This window comes from Empidonax traillii, unplaced genomic scaffold, assembly GCF_003031625.1.
Source record: "Empidonax traillii isolate 1590-97213 ecotype Southwest subspecies unplaced genomic scaffold, ASM303162v1 scaffold471:size1368335, whole genome shotgun sequence".
NCBI lineage: Eukaryota > Metazoa > Chordata > Aves > Passeriformes > Tyrannidae > Empidonax > Empidonax traillii.
In genome coordinates this window covers 497,817-517,117 of record NW_020955664.1, presented here as the reverse complement: position 1 = coordinate 517,117, position 19,301 = coordinate 497,817, and the positions used below count along the sequence as shown (strand labels likewise).

Sequence of the window (19,301 nt, the reverse complement as noted above, 5' to 3'; positions counted from 1 at the left end):
GTATTAATAATGGCCAGTCTCTTCGCGAACGAAGAACCGGGGAAGGTCTTTCCACCTTCCAGCCTGCGCATTGGATTTTTTAGGTGAGACACAGTGTGCGCGGAACTGAGCCCACCCTTTAATCCTGAGGTTCATCTGCCGGGGCCAAGCACGCTTGGACGGTGGCAGTGAGGTCCTCAGGACGTAGATGGATTGCCTTACAAGGCTAGCGAGCTCCATCTGCCCGGGGAGTGTCCTAACCGGGAATCGAACCCAGATCTCAGCGTTGACAACGCTGTGGTTTAGCCACTGCACCACCAGGGGCACTCAGAGAATGTATTACCACTCCATGGAACCCGGTGGCATTCCATCGATATGGTTCTTCTGGTCTTCTTGGTGGTGGGGGTCCCACAAAATATAGCCTCCAATGGATTAGGATACATTCAGGAGATGCCAGGCACCTCCCTGAGCAGGGCAGGGTAGCTGTGCAGCTTCTTTGGACAGGCTCTGGATTTGTTGCCTCACTTGAATCACATGCAGTCCCCTGGTGGTAGAAGGCCTCAGGAATGAGTCTTGGCGGGGGGGGGGAGGTATTTTGGGGGTCTTTGGTGGCTTATGAGCCCTTCTCAGGTGCCTCTCACATGAATATCCCATGTGTACATGGTCTTCCCAGAGCCAGGGGTCGGGGGTGAGGAGAGGGGATGGAGTGGGGGTGGTTTACTCCTTCAGTTTGATGTGGAGAGATTTCACTATCACACACCCAAAACCCTTCTCCTTCACTACTCCCTAGGCCCAGCTAGGGATGATTCTTAACATAGATACAGTCTTTTTTCCTGGGTCTTATTTACTTCTCCTCAGACTTGAGATGATTAGACAATGGTCTTATCTCAAGTCCCCTTCCACAGTCCAATGATGGTGGCCGAAGACAGGCAGTTGCTTCCTTGCAGTTTGACAAAAAGTCATTCTATGATTTTGACAATGTTAAAGACATTACAGAAATTTCAGTTCATCTCACAACATCTCTACATTCCCTGACAGTGTGTGACCTCAGCCCAGTTTTGCCTGGGTTTATGAAAATACTGCAGCAAATTAGGTACTTTCAAAACAAACAGGCAAACAAACAAACAAACAAGCAAATAGAAAATTTTTAAGACTTTAAGTCTCTAAAGAGATCCCAGACAGTCCCTGCATAGTGCAGTTATGGCCAATCTGCTTTACAGAGCCAAATCTTGAAAAAGATAGACGTAAACCACTCAGTACCATCACACTGCAGCCAGGGATCACTTGTTTTTGACAGACTGCTTCATTAGATAACTGAAATGTCAGTGGAAGTCGGAAGATTGGATTTTTTCTTGAGATCCACAGCACTAAATGATTTTGTTCAATACTACCCTAAACATCTCACAGAGGCATGGCAGAACAGAGGCTTGAGCTCAGGTGCTCTGAGCGCCAGGGTAATGAAATAGCAACTTCTTGACATCCCTTGCTAGCCTCAGCTACCCATGCAGGCCTGGATGGTCAGGGGATTTTGTATGCACTGCCATTTGCTAATCCCATTAAAACTCTGACTGTGGTTTTAACACTCCTCTGTACAGTTCAGCTGAGAAGACCTCCGGATATTACCTTCAGAATAACCCAAACAGTCGCACCTCACTCCATACTCTGTTCTCTCTCCAGGGACAATTAGCTTTTGAAGGACACAATTTCCATTCTGCAGCTATAGATAAATTTCATTAATTCCCAGGAAACAGGCTCTCACCTGAAGACCATATTCCCTTTATAAACACAGCTGGAGGTATGGTGAGGTTTTTGCCCTCAGTGCTGACTATTCTGCATACTGGTTCAAGAGAAAGTAACTCTCATTTAAACAACAAGAAGAGTACATTGTCACAAGGTGCATAATTATTTTGCAGAAACAAGGTTTTTAGGAGCAGATTCATCTTTTTTGAACCCCAGGTGAGTTAGCTGGGAGAGTGGATGGCCTTCATCCAGTGTGATAAGAAGCAATAAAATCCAAGGCAGACAGCCCGTAAGTTCTGTTAGTCCAGCCTCGTTATGTTAATGAGTTACACAAAGGAGGATGGTTAGTAGCTCTGGGGCATTGGCAGAGGAAGAGAGAACAGGAACAGTGAGAAAAAACATAATTAGTGATTGTAAAATAGAAAGGGGGCAGGAAAAAATACTGTAATGAACTCCATAACTGGTGTTTCTGCTGAGACCATAATTCTTATAATCCAGTGGTTATGAATTCCTTTTCTAGGCTTTCTTTAGAAGGTTGGGTTTTTTTAGTTTTTTGTTGCATTAGGAAGGGATTTTTTTCTGGAAAACGCTTTTCCATTGATAACTACAGGTTTCTGTCCTTTACCAGTTCCCTGCATGAGTTCTTTCTGATGTATAGTGGTTGTTAAGTGTCACCCACACAATTTCCAGGAGGACATTTTGTGCACTGCGTGACGTATATCAAATTCCGGGGTAAAAGTGTATGAACCATGTGTTTTTCTGGTTCTGCTGCAAGAGTACTAATTGTGATGGCTGTAAAGATGCCTTGGCAAGTACAACATTTATTTTGGTATGTGCTAGATTACAGTAGGATTGCTGCCACTAGTGAGGCTGACAGATTGGAATATTACAGGAAAGTTGGTGCTAGGGAAAAAAAATGTTTCAATCTTCCTTCAAAACTGACTGCAGGTTTTTTGCTTGCCCTTTTGTTTGATTGATTGATTGGGGGGGGTTCTCTGTTTTTGTTGTTTGTTTGTTTGGGGGTTTTGTGTAGATTCTGGTAGGAACAAACAAAGAAGAATATTTAGAGATGACAGCACAGTTTTTTACCCCCTCTTTCACAAATCGAGGGTCATTTACATTTTTGCTGAACAGATGCACTTCTTTTTCATTCACCCATAAAAGCAAGAAGTAGTCTTGGATCCACAGTTACGGATCATGTAAAAATCTGTGTGGGCAAGTGTCTGTGCTTATACCTTCTAGTGGGCACATCTGAACCATGAGTCTGGAATTCCTAAATGCTAAGTCCAGTCCTGTGAGAAAAAGATTGAGATAATAATGTCTTTCATTTCTATTTTTCTTTTAAGAGCAAAAAGTGCCATATTGTTATGGAAGTTCTTCAAATCCAATCTTCCACAGACAGAAAAAAAGGATAAGAAACACAAAAGATAATCCACTAGAAAAGTAAGACTGAAAAATAATAGTTAGCTTTCTTCATCACTGCTGGAAAGCATAGTAAAATAATACAAGTCTGATGACAATGAGTGAAGCCATATAGTCCCAAAGGCATCCTCACAGTATAAAAGCTTGCCTTGCAGAGAATAGAAGTGCATTTTCAGGAGAAAGCTTTATAGTTTGTTCTATTTTACATTGTTAATCTTGGTACAGTTTGCTGATTTCATTTAAATATTTCTGAAAACATCTCAGTTTATTCAATTACAGTTGAAAAGATAGTACAGAGTATTTATTATTGTTACCCTATGTAAAGCATCTAGTTAAACTGCAGTTATTCTGGGGAACAAAATCCAACCAGTGTAATAATTATCCAGCTATATGGATCAGGGATCTGCTTACTCTTCTCATCTATTGATGATGGAAAACTTCTAGAAGGGAATACAGAGAAAGGACCGAACACCAATAGCTAAAGACAATATATACATCCATGGTACTTTCTCTGTATCTTAGTGTGACACTGCCTGTAATAAAGCTGTTTCAGTTGCCTTTAAATTCTATCTCAAACCTGATTTACTCTATCTACAGGGAACATAGTCACAAACCGTTGCTCTCTGGGACTAGTTAGAACAACTTCTGTGTTGAACAGATAAAATAAATACAATCTTTTATAAAGAGATACAAGAAAATAAAATCCAAGTTACAGCTGCATCTTATTTATATCAGCACATACGCTTAGACATATGTGCTTCCCACTTTGAGTTTGTTCTTAACAAAATTGCAAGCTGGAGATCTGACAACTGGGTATGGCCATTGTCCTTGTCTCCCTTTTCTTAGATGATGGTGTGATTTGACAACGCATACAACTTTGTGTACTCCAGCAGGTATCACAGTTCCATTCAGATTTATATCCTTCAGGTTCTCCTGCTCAGAAAAGATTTCTTCATGTTTTAATCCTTCTACCACCAAGATAATTGCTGCTCATATTTTGAAAAAAATATTATTACCCTTTCAGTATATGTTTTGCTATCATCTGTGCTGGTACCCTGATCTAATGTGGCAACTCACAAATGGAGATGTCCTTGTTTGTGTTGTCAAACTAGATTCCCTTTATAGACAAAAGGGAGAAATTGGTATTTCAGAGTATGCGTTATTTCACAAAAACTTTCGTAGAAAAACTGACTAGACAAACAATACCCAAAAATACCTTTATTTTCCTTTGACTGTGTATTAACCTATGTTTGCAAGGCCAAGTGTAGACACCTAGCTCGGATGTAGAAATTTAGGAGCTGAATTAAGACCCTAGGCTAAGATTCTGTTGAAAATATACATTTAGATGCATATATGTAGGAGTCCACGTTCTGAGATAGGTGTCTAGACTCCCCCTAGAGGAACTGAATACATAGAGCACACAAACACTGGTCAAGATACCGAAACCTAACATCTCCTATTCCAGGAGGGCACAGGTGTTCAGCAAGTCCTATGTCTTCTAATGTGTGCAGTTACCTGACGTACTTCAAAGTATCTCAAATAATACTAGTTGCTAATATTTAGGCAACTGAATTTACCGCTGAATTAGTTTTCTTCTTTGACTCTAACAGAATCCTAGAGCACAAAGCATGGATACAGACACCTCCATTTAGGTTCCCTAATGTGGAATCCAATCCCAGTCCTACTGACAGACATTAGGAAGGGCTAAACCCTCCCTCTCTCAGGTCCTGATGATGAATAGATTCTGTGAAGAATTGGGCCAGTTCTTAACTATATTGTAATCAGGTCATTAAGTGCTTTTTCATTTGGCACACCAAGACTCAGATCTCAACATGAAGCCCTTTGTCACATTCAGAAATATATATATCATAAAAACGCATCATTACATGAACAAATTTATATAATCATGTACAACACACAGGGGAATAATGCACAACTTAGTACTAGTTCTTGATTGCAATTTAACACAATGACAATCAACTTCCCTGGGATGATAATGACTCTGGGGTTATGGAGCACATTTTCAACTCCAAGTAACCCTGAGCCTGCAAGTCATCTACCACGTTTGAGGACTTAACCCTTAATTCCTCTGTCCTTAGTTTAGGTTCACAACTGAGAAATGTAAGTAATTTGCTCAGCAAGCCTAAGCTTCTTCAGACCATAGTTACACCCAGGAACTGTGTATTGCTGTCTCTTGACTCTAGGACCTTTTCGTACCATAGTTGAGTTACTCTGTGTTTAGTCGCTCAGCATAAATGAGCTAAGTCTTACTTTAAAACTAGGGGTTCTCTGCAGTTATTTATCTTTATTTTTGGACTGCCTAGCAACACAGGGTTAAGGGGACACAGCTGGGGCTGTTCAATATCACTGAAGTAAAATAACTGGGAATAATAAAGTAGCAATTCTGACACAGGCAAAACTCTCATTAAAATGAACTAGGAGCTTGGCTTTGGGGGCCAAGAGAGCAGATTAATTCTAACTATTGTCTTGGCCCAGAATTAAAAATACCTAGAGCATTGGAAATAAGTGTTCTGAATTTCAGGACATGGAAAAATAAAAACTTGCTGTAATGCCAGGAAATGGATGATCCTGCCATCTAATATAATACTAAGGTATTGAAGCGTGAATGTTTCCTAGGAGATAAAGTATAGACTACTTACATCTGAGATGTACCCTCATTTAATTTCCTGGTCTTTTTCAAGATCTCTTAGTTCCCTGGGGTAGGACAAGACAGCTGCCCTTGTCTTCCTAATTTTCTGCTCTCTTGACATTTGGTACTCCATAAACCAGCTAACTGACTTAAATCACAGATTGTCTTGTGAAATAAGGATAGCCTGCAGATAGTCTTATACTGTGTGTAATCTGATAGTCATATGGATTACAATTGTTGTAAGCAGTGCTCGTTTCTGATTGCTGACTAAAGAAAAGAAACCTTTATGTTTAAAATCAAACAGGCAGTCACAAAACCTCAGAAGTATTCTTAGCTCTGATAGTGACTTACTTGGTGACTTAATTAAGTCCATTATCACTCGATTTTCAGCAGTGCTGAGAGCTGTTTGTTTCTATTGACTTCATCTTTAAAAAGTAACTGCTTATTACTGTGGAAACTCAAGCTACTAATCTCTCCTCATCTGTGATTCCCTTTTTGAAACTGGAGACAGTATTTGCCTAACCTTCAAGGGTATTTGGAAGCTAAATCTATTAGCGATTGAGAGGCAATCAGATAATTTGATTTATTCAATGGATCAGTCTGTAAATAAAATGTCAGATTTCTGACTCACAGAAATTCCTTCCAATATCAGATTTCTGAAAAACTGCTGATTTTTGAAGAACTGGTGAGCACATAACCCAGTGAAGCTCTGGGCTATCATAAAAAGGAACAAATCCTTGATCTATAAGTGTCGGGTGTCTAAGAAATGGAATTAGAGCAGCCAATGTGGAGAACAAGAATCCTGATGTTTTTTCTGATAGTCTCGGGGGTTTTGGAAAAAATTGGTTCAGTTTTCATTTATTAATACATATTTACTAAGCATTAGCAAATATGTTTTCCCCATTTTAAAAGACTAGGATACATCTTCATTTTTCTTCAAAATTTAAGCTCAAGGTTTCTTTCCCCCCCTTATTTCTTTATTTCATGTGAAAATATGTAGTTCTGCAAACATTCTCCTTTTTTACAAATACCTTTAGACTTCTCACTACAATGAACAATATCTTTGATATTTTCTATTGCACAGAGTATCAGGATGAAGCAAACAGACACAATGGAGACTCAGGGGATGAGATGGCTGGTATTTAGTGTGACGGTCTGGTTTGGTTGACTTCTAGGAATTTTTGTTAAGAGCTCATGGGAATCCCTACCAGAGAGATGGTGCAGAAAAAGAGTAAAGTGAACCTGTGAGACAACACAACATTTATTCCCCAAATTCCTTGAGCTCAAAGGCACACCTAATGTGTTTTGAGTGGTGTGAATGAATAGGTCCAGCTGACTGAGAACAGATAGACTTCTTTATTTGAAAATCACTTTATCTGACTGCAAATCTGCAACTGCTAAAGCAGCAGGAAACTTGAGAATTACAGCTTTAAGCGTCTTTCTTTTATCTTCTCTGCACTGGTTGATGACTCTAACATCACAAGAATAAGCAAGAGAAAAATGTTTTCTAACCTGTTACATAACTTTTGAACAGGGTATTGGTGTACTAGACACGAGGAGGAGAGAGGAAGTGGTCTGAAAGATATCTAGTTTTGGTAGAAAATAAAAAAAAATACAAGTACACCTTTTCCTTTTCATTAACTTTATTGTTACAGTGTTTCTCTAAGTGTCTAGGCAGGAGGGATACAGTCAAATTTTACTCAACTAAAATTTTTTGTCCTGAGATGTACAATGCAAATATGCCAAGAAATTTTTATGGATACATCAAAGCAAGAGAGAATGTGATTGTGCCTGTATCACATCCATGCCAGCTCCTTGAGACAAAGCCATTACGTAGTCTCTCCTAGATTCTCAGCAGAGGAAATGACATGCACTAGTAAGTAGGAGCAATACAAATTTGTGTTAAGAATTCTAGAAGTTAAAAGTAGGACAAACCAGTAGCAGAGATCCCAAGCTTCTACCTAACAAAACTGCCATTACAACAAAATTTGTGTAATTCAGGGTATAGTCACAAAGCCGGCAAAGAGCCAACGGGTGGATTTTTGCAAGATACTGACTATCTTCTGGGACAAGAGATGAAAGAGATGTTGAAAGAGATGGAAAGATGTAAGTGCTGAGCACCTTTCCAGATCAGGCCTTTTTTTGATGACATGAGCAACTAGATTACTTGGAAAAATATCTCTATGTGTTGTTGCTCATATACATTGTGAGAGTCCATAGTTCAAAAACAGTGACCTGCCTTGCCTGGTTATTGAGAGCATTGCAAAGCATAAAGAAAGTGATATTCAGCTCCCTTCAATAAGTGAACATCAGATATCCACCCATTCATCTACCATATGCAGCTAATCTCACAAATAACTATGCTGAACTCTGAACAGCCTACCAGCCTGTGCAGCTTCATCCACTTGCTCACAAAACACTATCTTGAACAAAATGCTTTCCTTCTAGCAAAATTAGCCCAGCCCTTACTCAGCTCGTGTGGTTACCTCAGGTCAGGCAATTAGCTGCTCTTTATAATTGGTTAATATTTTAAAAGAAAAATATTTTATAGAATATATTACCCATTTTTCTGAAGGTCAGTTGATAGCTAGCTATAGCAGATGTAAGCCACTGAAAAAAAGTACAAATTCTGTGATATTTTCTTAGACTTCATGTATTTATTATTATTATTAATTATTTGCCAGAAAAAGCATCTGTTAATTAACAAATGTAGTATTTTACACCCTGCCTGCTGCTGCGACAATGGGATATGTTATCAAGAAAAATTATATCTGGAAATAGAAGGAGCTTGGAAAGGGAAAAAAATCCCATTCTCAAAATAAAATGAGTAAAATGAAATAGTATAAAGGAAGTTAAAAAGCACAAAATAAATGGTACTTTGTAAGTCCAGTTATGCACATTTAATGGAATATGCATAAAGATAATCTAGGTTAAAATAATCGCTATGTCTGTCACTTGCCTCCAAATCATCTAGTGCTTCACAAGTAATAAAGTGATCCACTCAAATGGGTCCACAGATCAAAAACTTGAAAGGTATAGGGCAAGACCAGTGTTATTCCCCATCAGCTAGAAGTTGAGGGAGACTAAAAGTCTGTAGATATAGCAGAGTAAAATTAGCAGAACTGTCATATCCCTCAAGGACCATAGGAATGGTGTGGTCTGCATACCTTAGACAGGAGATGTATGGCAGAATACCATACATCTGTATGGTAGTTACCATATCTCTAACACAAAGTTACATCTGAGTACTTCCATCACAAAAATTATCCTTGTGACTCAATAGGGCTAAAAAACCCACCTGCATCTCAGCAGTATGAAGAACAGTATGACTAAGTTAGTCCATTTCATAGCTGACCAGTTCTCCAATACAAATATCTGCCTCCTTCCTTTTTAAGAACAGGCACTTTTTTTGTGATTAAATCATGACCAAGACATCATTCTTGCAAACACTCAGCAATAAAGGCTTTGGAGAGCTTTTCATCTTTCCAGTAAAGCAATAGTGCACAATCTGAAGCAATTTGTTGTATGAAGAGGCTTGTATCATAAAACATATTCCTGTTACAAGATTGTTTTGCATTTTCTCCTGTTCTGTGCAAGAAAGGTATCCATCTATCAGTAGACTTGAATTTTGTCCAAAGAAGATTGAAATTATGTTTTTTCTTGAAAATTCAGTCACCTAGTTATATTTTCATATAACATCCACCTGGAATATCATGTGATAGATATATATATTTCTATAATATAAATATAATGTATAGCCCTGTATTATTGTATTGCTAAAGCAAACAACAGCCCAGATTCCTTGTACTGAGTCTGCAGGGCCTCAGGACTGAGGCTTCTCAGGCTTACTCTGACAGTACCTTTCTTGGCCTGCCTAAAGTTTGTATGATAAGATTTAGCTGTAACAGCAATTTCTCTAATTGGATAGGTTTCTGTGGCTAATTTGTTTTACTTTTGTTATCTTTGTGAAGTACAACTATATTTTTATATAGATAAAAGTTAAAAGCAGTTATTCAGTGTGGAATAAGATATTTATGACTAATATAATGATGCATTGTACTGAAATACAGACCTGGCACAAAAGCAGAGGCCTTGAGATGTAAAAGCACAGGATGGAGCATAGAGGAGTGCAGGCATGGGATGGTAAGAGATGGAGCTGAGCCTGGCTTTGCAGACTGCACACTAGAAACAACTCAGGAATGGGCAGTTAGAAAAACTGTCCTGGACCTGGACAAACAGACTTTACTGGTAATAAAGATAATAAAGAAATAGCATCTAACATAGATAAAAACCATGTATTTTCGATAGTAGTAGTAGATTAGTTGCAGTGTGCATTTTGTCTTATATATAGAAAGCAAATTGAACAGGATCCTGTGGAAGCGGTAGTCTTAAAACTATTAGCATAGCTCATAGTTGCAATTATTCAGCAAATGCTAACAATTCTTAAGAATTCAAATACTCTGGAGGACAGAAAAGATCTGCAAGCTGCAAAGACTGGGAGGCACTGGCTACTCAATATCAGCACGGCTTCACTTGCTCAATACCAATGTGTCAACTTTCTGGACTTTTCTGTAAAGCTTCTTAAAACCATTTCCTGAGTTTTTTTTTCTTCCTGATCACTTTACATCTTTGTGTAGTATCCTTGTATCATTGATAAAACACCTACCTTTTTATTCTCAATTGTGCCCATTTCTTACTTTCACTGTCCATTTGACCAAAGTTTCAAGTCCTTGCCTTTCTCCATCTCCAGCTATTTACTGTTCCTTTGACTCTTCACCCCTATTTCTAGCCAGAAGAGCTTCTTTAGTCATAGAACAACCCAGCATTATAGATCTATATGATAAAATGACCAGCAGTAGCCCGTATCAGCTGTGATTGAAGAGAATACTTTTACCAGGTTTTACCAGAGAAGAAACCTTTACCTGGTCCCTTACTCACAGATGTGCAATCCCACACAGCAGGGAGATAAGGGGTGACACCATGACTCCATCACAATCTCTCCGTATCCCTTTTCCAAAGACATTGGCATCTGAGAGTTTCCCAGTTAGGAGATGAATGAGAAAATTTGAGGAAATTAGAACTTTTTTCCAGTATTGAAAGTGCAGGTTTAATTTTCCAAGGGTCTCTATTAGGTTTTGAAACAAACTTGGAACAGAGAGTATTCAAACAAGAAACTTCCATAATAAAGCTATCTGGAAGGGTTTTTTAAAGACACACTTGACTGGACTTAAACATCCAGGACTCTTTCTTTAAGTGTACCTGTCAACTATTATTAGAAATGTTATTGGCATTTAAAACTGCAAGTAAACATTTACAAAAAAAAATATCAACTTCAAAAACCCCTCAATATATAGTAAGTTCGCGTCTGTACATAATTTTACAACAATTTTGCTCAGCTTAAAGAATCAGAGGGAAAAAAGGGTAATACCAGTGGTGTCTACAATGCTTGCAAAGCTTGAGATCGCTAGAGCAAAATAGCACAGATTATTTTTGCCAGGGAGTGTAACAACAATGACATAATCTAGGCAGCTAACTCTATTCTCCCTTTACACCCACTCAGCACCAGAGCGCTCCAGAAAAAGACAGATGTAGAGATGTGAAATATAATGTGGCAGCAATGATCAGCAGCATATCTGTCAGACACTCAGAATCAGCACAGGGCTGCAGGGACCCTCTGCAAAGTGACAGCAAGGCAGACACGAGAAGTGGCAGCTCAATAAAGGACACAAGAGAAGCCCACTGTGTTGCTGGTGAAAAATAATAGCAATCTCTCCATTTAAAGAATAGCAACATCTGCTTTAATTTACCTAAAATTGCAGAATCCATTGCTATCTCCGGCCTGCTTCTTCCTTTTTCTATGGTACATTTGTATCTTGAACTATTAGATTGTCATAGGTGTGATTAGGTTTTGAAATTTGGAATTTAGCTCAGTTATGTTGCCATCTGTCAGGATCTGGCACCATCTGTCAAAATAATTCAGTTGGATTCAAATTACTTCAAAATTTGTGGCAACTTGATGGTCCTGCGGAAGTTATGACATTCAATTATGTTTCATATGTATAAATTCAGATATGTCATAGTTATTTACCTCTTTGTATAATTGTATTGTTTGTATATGTTTCATATACTATGAAACTACCACAACCTATCACAGACTTCACAGTCTAAATTAAAAAATTTAATAATAGCTTTGTAAAGTTTTATCTCATGAGCTCTTTTAAATACTTAATTAGTAGAAATCTGTGCATTATTTATTTCCATTATGTCTTTGAACAAGTGAGTTCCTACCTCCTGCAAAGTCAGAGTTCATCATACCTTGTATCCACTATTTTAGGATTTAATCATCCCCTCCAATTCAGTGTTTTAATTCCCTTCCAAACTCAATCAATTCCACAGAGTTCAATCTTAAATTGGAAGGATAAATTGTCATGTAGAGGTGTCTGTCTCTCTCCACTAACTGCTAAACCATTCTCCTTCTCCTAGCACATGACACAAAATGGCTTTAGAGTATTTTTTCCCTTCCATTTTGATGACTATCTAAATTAACCCACTCAGAGAAATATTATGCAATATTATAATAATATAGCAGAGCACAAAAAGTTCAATAGAATATCAGCAAAATTCATCTGCTGTATTACTGTTTGGTAGCCTGTGACCTAATCTTCTTGGATTTTGCCATTACATGTGTTAATGGCAATTCTTGTCTTCATTTCTTCTTGAAAGGTCTTTTCCTGTAATAACTATTTTCTTGCATAAATGATCTTGACAACCTTTACTCCTGTTTCATTGGAAACATTTAAAGTCCTTATTCTTCTAACCTAATTTTCAAAGCCGATTATCTATCTTGTTATGTTACACATCCATATCGTATTTATCATGTAAGATTATCATCACCTCCCATTTAGTATTTATTTGAAATTTAAGTCATAAATAATACACCCAGAAGTCCTTCATTATAAAATCAGGGCAACTATGACAAGTGAGTTGAAATTATGTATTTATTGGGGAAATGGAAAGATGCAGAAGATGGGGATGATTGCCTTCTACTAGGCAGCAAAGATATGAAAAGATAATATAGGGCTGTTGAAATGGAAATACTTGCATGAAGAAATAAGCATATTTTAGATTTCTTAGTGTGAATGAACTGAGAGGGAACAGGATTTTTGAAGGCAACCTTAAAGGAAAGCAGGACATCTAAGAGCTAGAATTGCTCCAGTTATGTTTTTAAAGGATGGAGGTATTTGGAACACAAAGAAACAAATGTACCATAAAGCTAAACTGTAAGTACAGGAAGTTAAGGGGTCAGCCTGAGGAATTAAACCACCTGCAGCCACAGAAGAGCATCAGACTTCCATGAAAGTGACAGTCTTGTCAGGTCAGATGACCAGTGTGATGATGGGGGTCTGGGCACACACACTGGAGCATGTCCTATGATGCATCCGCTCTTCACTCTACAGAAAGTCCAAGAGTCTGGAAAAAAGGCACACAGTTTCCCTACCCAGGACATGGGCAAGCATCTTGTCCTTCTTTAACTCTCCAGGTCATTCTTCTTGGTCTGTCTGGAGTGCTGACATCCCACTTTCTCTGAATTACCCCTCTGCACAGGACAGTAACTATTAAAGAGGTGCATACACCCCCTTCTTAAGGTTGGCCTGTATAGGGAGCAGCCTATATATGGCCCTCTCTGGTCAACTTCATCCTGCACTTGACCACATTGCTGTGTTGTAGTTCTGCAAGAACAGTCCTTACTGAGGTACTCCACAGAAATTCTTCTCCTGCCGAGCTGAAGAAGAAAACAAGCCAAGAATTCAAAATGCTGCAGAAGTTTCTACAAAACTTAATTGGTGCAAAGCTTCATGTCTCCATCTTCTCTCATGACCTTGGGACAAAAACTAGTATTCCTTTTATCTTGTTAAGGCCAAAATAAATTAGTGAGCCAAGCTGTGCTAATTTAGTTTTGTTCGTGGTTATTGCTGTAGCACAAACCGTTGAGCAAAACCAAGCCTCATGTTAAAAAGATGTGTTATCAGTATCCTGAAGTCTAACAAATAACAGCCCTTTTGTACCATATTTAGAGGTTTGGTTCCTACACAACTGACTGCTAAACTGTTCAGCTGAATTTTTGCAGGTTTCTGAACCAGTGTGGTTAACAGTTCCTCAAAGAGTTTAACGAAGTCCCTCTGGATACCAACACCTGCGAAAGTGTTGATACTCTAGTGGTAGAAGCATTTAAAGTCATGGCTCTTCATAGAGGTAGAGATAAGATCAGAAGAATTTCACCAAAAATTATTTGCTATGAAGAAAATTTGCTCATATGCACCTGACTAAAGTTTGGTGGCATGGATATTACTGTAGGTTTGTAAAGTAAACCAATTCTAAACTGTCGGCAAATTAGAAGCAAAAATGAAGCACTGTGGGAAGGGGAAGATATCTACTAAAGCCACATTTGCCTTTTGTTTGGTTACACACACTGAGTAGTGAGAGGACTCATCTATTGCTAAGAGAAATAACTTTTTTTTTTTTTTTTAAATTGTCATACTTCATCTTCTGAAGTCAAAGATCTGTCATCCTTAAGAAGGAGGGAATGTGCTCAGTCAAGAACAGCTAGGAAAGGTGTTTTGTTTTAAGAGAAAATTTGAACCCATGTGTTGTTAGTAACAGTAATTAGCATAATAACTAGTTAACATGATTCAAAACTATCATGCAATTAATAACAATATAGCAATTACTTACTGTTAGTGGGATAGGAGATTATTTAAGAGTGGTTTTGGTTCATGTGATTTTATACCTTTTGCTTTATGAGTGCTTCAAAGTGTGAAAGAAAGGCTGTGGGAAATTATGAGTTGTTTTTGCAAACAGGGCAATTTTTCAGGCAAAGGAAGGGAACCTTTAATTACCTCATGTAAAAATAGACAATTTATATTTCTGGGTGACCATATAACCATACTCAGCTTAACACTGGTCATCACTAGTGTAGAAGATGATTAGGCTGGATGGTAATGCAGCCTGAAGAGCTAACCTGTGTGTTAAAATAACATAATTCTTTTCCTGCCTCTGCTGTTAATTTTTTGTGTGATCTCTAGGTCATTCATCTCTTTCTAAGCTGTCCAGACTCTCTTAACATATATGCTTACTGTGTCAGCACAGTAGAAGGCTTATTTTTGGGTCACAAACAGTAGTAACAGCCCCTGTGCCTCCTGTGGCATACAGAGCCCACAGCCTATACGTCACTTCTGAATATGGACTGTGATGTTGATGGAAGCATTCAGACTATTGAGGCTTGAGCACTGTGAGCATTCAAAGGTTTATCTTAGACCAGAGAAACTGTGGTAGATGACACTTTTCTGTTTATATTCATCAAAACACATGCTTAAAGGCTGTCTTCTTTAATTATATTGCAATAATTGTCATGCTGATTACAAGCACTTTACAGTCACTCTTTTGCAGTCACTGATATAATTTTTAAATCCATTGGCATTTTCTTGTGAACAGCTGTCTGAAGTGCTGATTACAACATCCCCACTCAACTCTGTAGGGGGGGAGCAGCAGGAATGCAGCCTAATATAGTGCGATACCAGAAAGGGAAAGGAAAGGGGAAAGGGAGAGGAGGAAGGGGGAAGGGGAAGGGGAAAGGGGAAAGGGAGAGGAGGAAGGGGGAAGGGGAAGGGGAAAGGGGAAAGGGAGAGGAGGAAGGGGGAAGGGGAAGGGGAAAGGGGAAAGGAGAAGGAGGAAAGGGAAAGGGGAAAGGGGAAGGGAAGGGAAGGGAAATGGCACAAAAAGACAGAGGAAATCAAAAAGATGGAAATTTACTTCCATAATATAATTGGAATGATTTCATGAACCTTTGTCACACCCTGGCAGTTGTCCACACTGCCTTCCCCTCACGTAATCATGCTGTACAACTGATGCTTTATTTCTCACTTAATTGTTTTCAATAATGAAGGTTCCCATGATTAGCTGGGTGCAAGACCTACTTGGAATTCAAATTGTCTTGTGCCATAGACTGACTTCTCATGGAGTATTCACACTTTCACTGTGCAATTAGGTGCTTTGAGAATGGAACACTTACTGGAATCCTCTTGGATGTGCACTTAGTGAGAGGAGCACTTTAATCGGGTGCCTCATACCATCTAAAGAAGATACCTCAGCCACAGATTAACTGGAAGAATTAGGATGAAATACTCTGGGCCCCTTAGCACTTCATATAGAAGGGACACAAACAGGTACTATGTCCTGACCTCACGCTAAGGCTTCCTGTGACAGAAACACAGCAGTGACATACCTTTGTCTGGATATCACTGTGAACACATTTGTTTAAGGAAAGTTTTAGGAATTTTATCCTGGTCTCGTTTAGTTTGCATTATAATGAGTTTCAGTGTTTGAACTTGAATGTTTTATTTCAAATCAAACCCTTCCAAATCCTCGTACAGCGCTGTCACAGTAAGTGACAGCATCAGGAGCACCAGGACAGAGACAACACAGTAATTACAATGTGGATTAATATGAACAGAAAACACTGGATGGGATTAACGTTAAGTAGACCAACACATGAACTAAATCTTCTTTTCTCTTTGGCTTTCTAATTGGGCAATTCCTAATTCCTACTTTACTATCTGGTTCTAAAAACCAAATTAGGAGCTACATTTAAATTTTTCCCTAAAGTACTCTATTTTATCTACTTCTTTTTTACTACTCTTTTACTGGCATATAGAAAAATGCTGCATGAATCAGGGAAAATCAGTGTGCAAGTGAACTAATGACATTTTGCTGCTGCAAGTGCTATTTTTGTCTGATTTACTAAATAAAGTTCTCTGAAAGAACAGGACCCATTCAAATGTTTTTTTTTTTTCTGGTCCTCAGTAATACACAGAGAAAGACCCAAACAGTACAGATCTAAACCAAAATGAACACTAGGTAGGTTCATATCAGCTGAGTGAACCTCCCAGCAATTTGTCCAGCTACTGAAATTTCAGCTCTGAACTAGTTTCTATGTTACAGTCTTGTTCACTTCAGTTCAGTAGAATAACCCCAACTCCTGCAGCACCTGAATGGATTTTAAAAGCCTTGAAAATGGCATTTTTATGCTGTTAAATTATAATGAATTTCCTTTTGCTGGTTCCCTTAATTAAAGGGAAGATGCAGAGCCAACAGCTGGAAATGAGGGGGCTATGGCTGCGATAGGGATTGCAGCGAGTTGCCCAGGCATGAGGAACGTGTGCACAGCATGGGGAAGTGGGGTACTGCTGTGTCCAAAATAGAATTCTTGTTCCACAGTTATGGTCTGGAACAGAGTTATTTCTATATGTAAATTTTACTGCTGCTGTCGTGCTTTTCCCCAGATTGCTAACCGTGCCTCTGGTTTCCCACTGTCATGCTCTTAATGTCACAGGCTGAGGATGGCTGGGAGAGAACCCATCTGAGGAAACGTGGGCAATTGCAACATGTGGTGGGCCCAGAGCAGGTTTGGGAATGTATGAATACATTTCATGGGAAAGGGGTTAAAAATGGGCCAAAACTATGAGGGATGTTGGAGACAAATGCAGGAGAGGGAAAGAATTGGGGTCTGAGCTCCAGAGCAGGTGGTTGAACTTGGGTTACTCACTCACCCATCACGTTTTGGAAACCTGAATATGTATCTTTACAGTGTGCTGTACTGTGCCAGAGAGACATACCCTCGAATAACCCCTTTCACTGCTATAGATATTTGACAGCTACTGATGTAGCAAACCCAGCGCAGCGGGGAGGAGGTTATTATTAGCCCTTTTGTGTAGAGAGGAGGAGATGAAATGCAAAAATCAAATTACTTTTCTCAAGTTGCAGAGAGCAAGTGTGTCAGTGTTACTGCTGCACCCATGAGCTCTAGCTGTGAATTAAGAGGGATTTGGACATGAACACACAGGTGAAAGCCCTTCTGCATCTCTATCCTGTACTGAAGGCAGTCTCAAGTTTGTACCAGAGGGTTAGAAAGAAAGAACAGCCTTTGGGCTTCCAGTTGCCTCCAGCTGCTTCTTGGAAAACAACAGGGTGGTGGAGACTCTTTTCAGTACTGTATCTTGGTCCCTCTCCACCCATGGAATTGCCATGGCCTTTTCAGAATTCCTCTAAATAGAAATAATCATGCAATGAGCTGTTTTGTAAGAGAATTATTTTGAAAAATAGACTAAAAAAAAAGAGGAAGAACTGATGAACTTTCAGCAGATTAATTTTCTTGCTGTTCTGGCAGCAGGCTTTTGGCTAAATATCAGCCTGGTGATAAGTGGACCTTATCACTTGATAAGAATGGGAAGGTGAAGAATGGGAATTTCTGCACTTCACACATTTCTAAATAACGTCTGAAATCCCAGTGATCGCCTAGTGCTTATGTCCAAAAGAAGAAAACTAATAAAGAGGATTCTTCAGCCGTAGAGTAACCTCTGCAGCACTAATGGGCTGAACCATGAACTTTACCTCTACCTTTTCTTGGAGTAAATTGGCAATGATAGCTGGGGTTATGGACAGTGCATGTGATAAACACCTGTGTCTGCCTTTGCCCTATGGGTTAAGAAAAGGATAAGGAAAAGGAGGTGGCAGGCACAGGGATCTCTGTGCTCTGCAATGGAGGCGAATCACCATTGTACTTGAAGGGTGATCCTTCCTCAGCAGGACTGGTAAAATCTCAGTGTAATGCTTCCCCTCACATTGCTAACATTTAAAGGAAAAAAAACATTTATGTTATAATGTGTAAAGTGCTGAAAGAAGTAGTCAGTCTTGTCTGTATAAGGCTGAGAGTTTCTGCTCAAAGCAAAGTTACAGGATTTATATCCATCTTAATGCAGTTACTGGGAAGTTGAATCACCCTTTTTGGTGAGAACAGAATTGAACTGCAGGCTGGTTCTTATCCCCATACAGAAGGCAGTGCCTCCAGCATCTACGCTAATATCAGAAGGAAAATTAATTTTCATTGGAGTGCAAAGGAAGAAATTATTTTCTCTAGTACAGTGAGAAGGAAGAAAGAGAAGTGAAACAGAATAAAAATACTTAGTAAATTAAATACAAAAAGAAATTTTGTGCTTTAATATCAGCTATTTACTGCTTTGGCTTGGTGATAATTTTATGCAAAAGGCAGTAATTTAATGTACTAATGCACCACAATGTTACAATGGGGTTCCTATTTCTAGCATCTATTGTTGTGATGAATGACATCCATTTTAGCAAAGAAATGGTATCCTTGAATGAAGCTTGTTGCAGGTATTTTTAACTTCACTTTGCTGGCAGATTGAGACATGTTGATATTTAAAAAGAAATCTATATACAATTCTTAGAGCTTACTCCCCCAAAAAACCTAAAATGCTGCCTCTGAAGATGATTGGATGTGGTGTCTGAGGGAAGCTGATACAGATGCTTCAGCAGTTGCACACTGTAAGGACCACAATCTGCATCCAACTGTAAATATAAATAAGGAGTTTCTTCTAATCAACTAATTTTTTTACCTTTACAGTCATCAGAAGAAGGAAGTGTCTAAGCCTGCTGG

The 19,301-nt window shown here is 38.9% G+C and overlaps 1 long non-coding RNA gene across 1 annotated transcript in view; it reads left to right on the top strand.

Moving 5' to 3' along the window:
- Window positions 1–17,583, top strand: part of LOC114063509 — an 18,239-nt gene extending 656 nt beyond the window's left edge. Inside the window, exons 2-3 of the long non-coding RNA XR_003572567.1 lie at window positions 1,222–1,223; window positions 17,573–17,583. This is a non-coding gene — a long non-coding RNA (uncharacterized LOC114063509). The remainder of the gene's footprint in view (window positions 1–1,221; window positions 1,224–17,572) is intronic.
- Window positions 17,584–19,301: the final 1,718 nt, after the last annotated feature.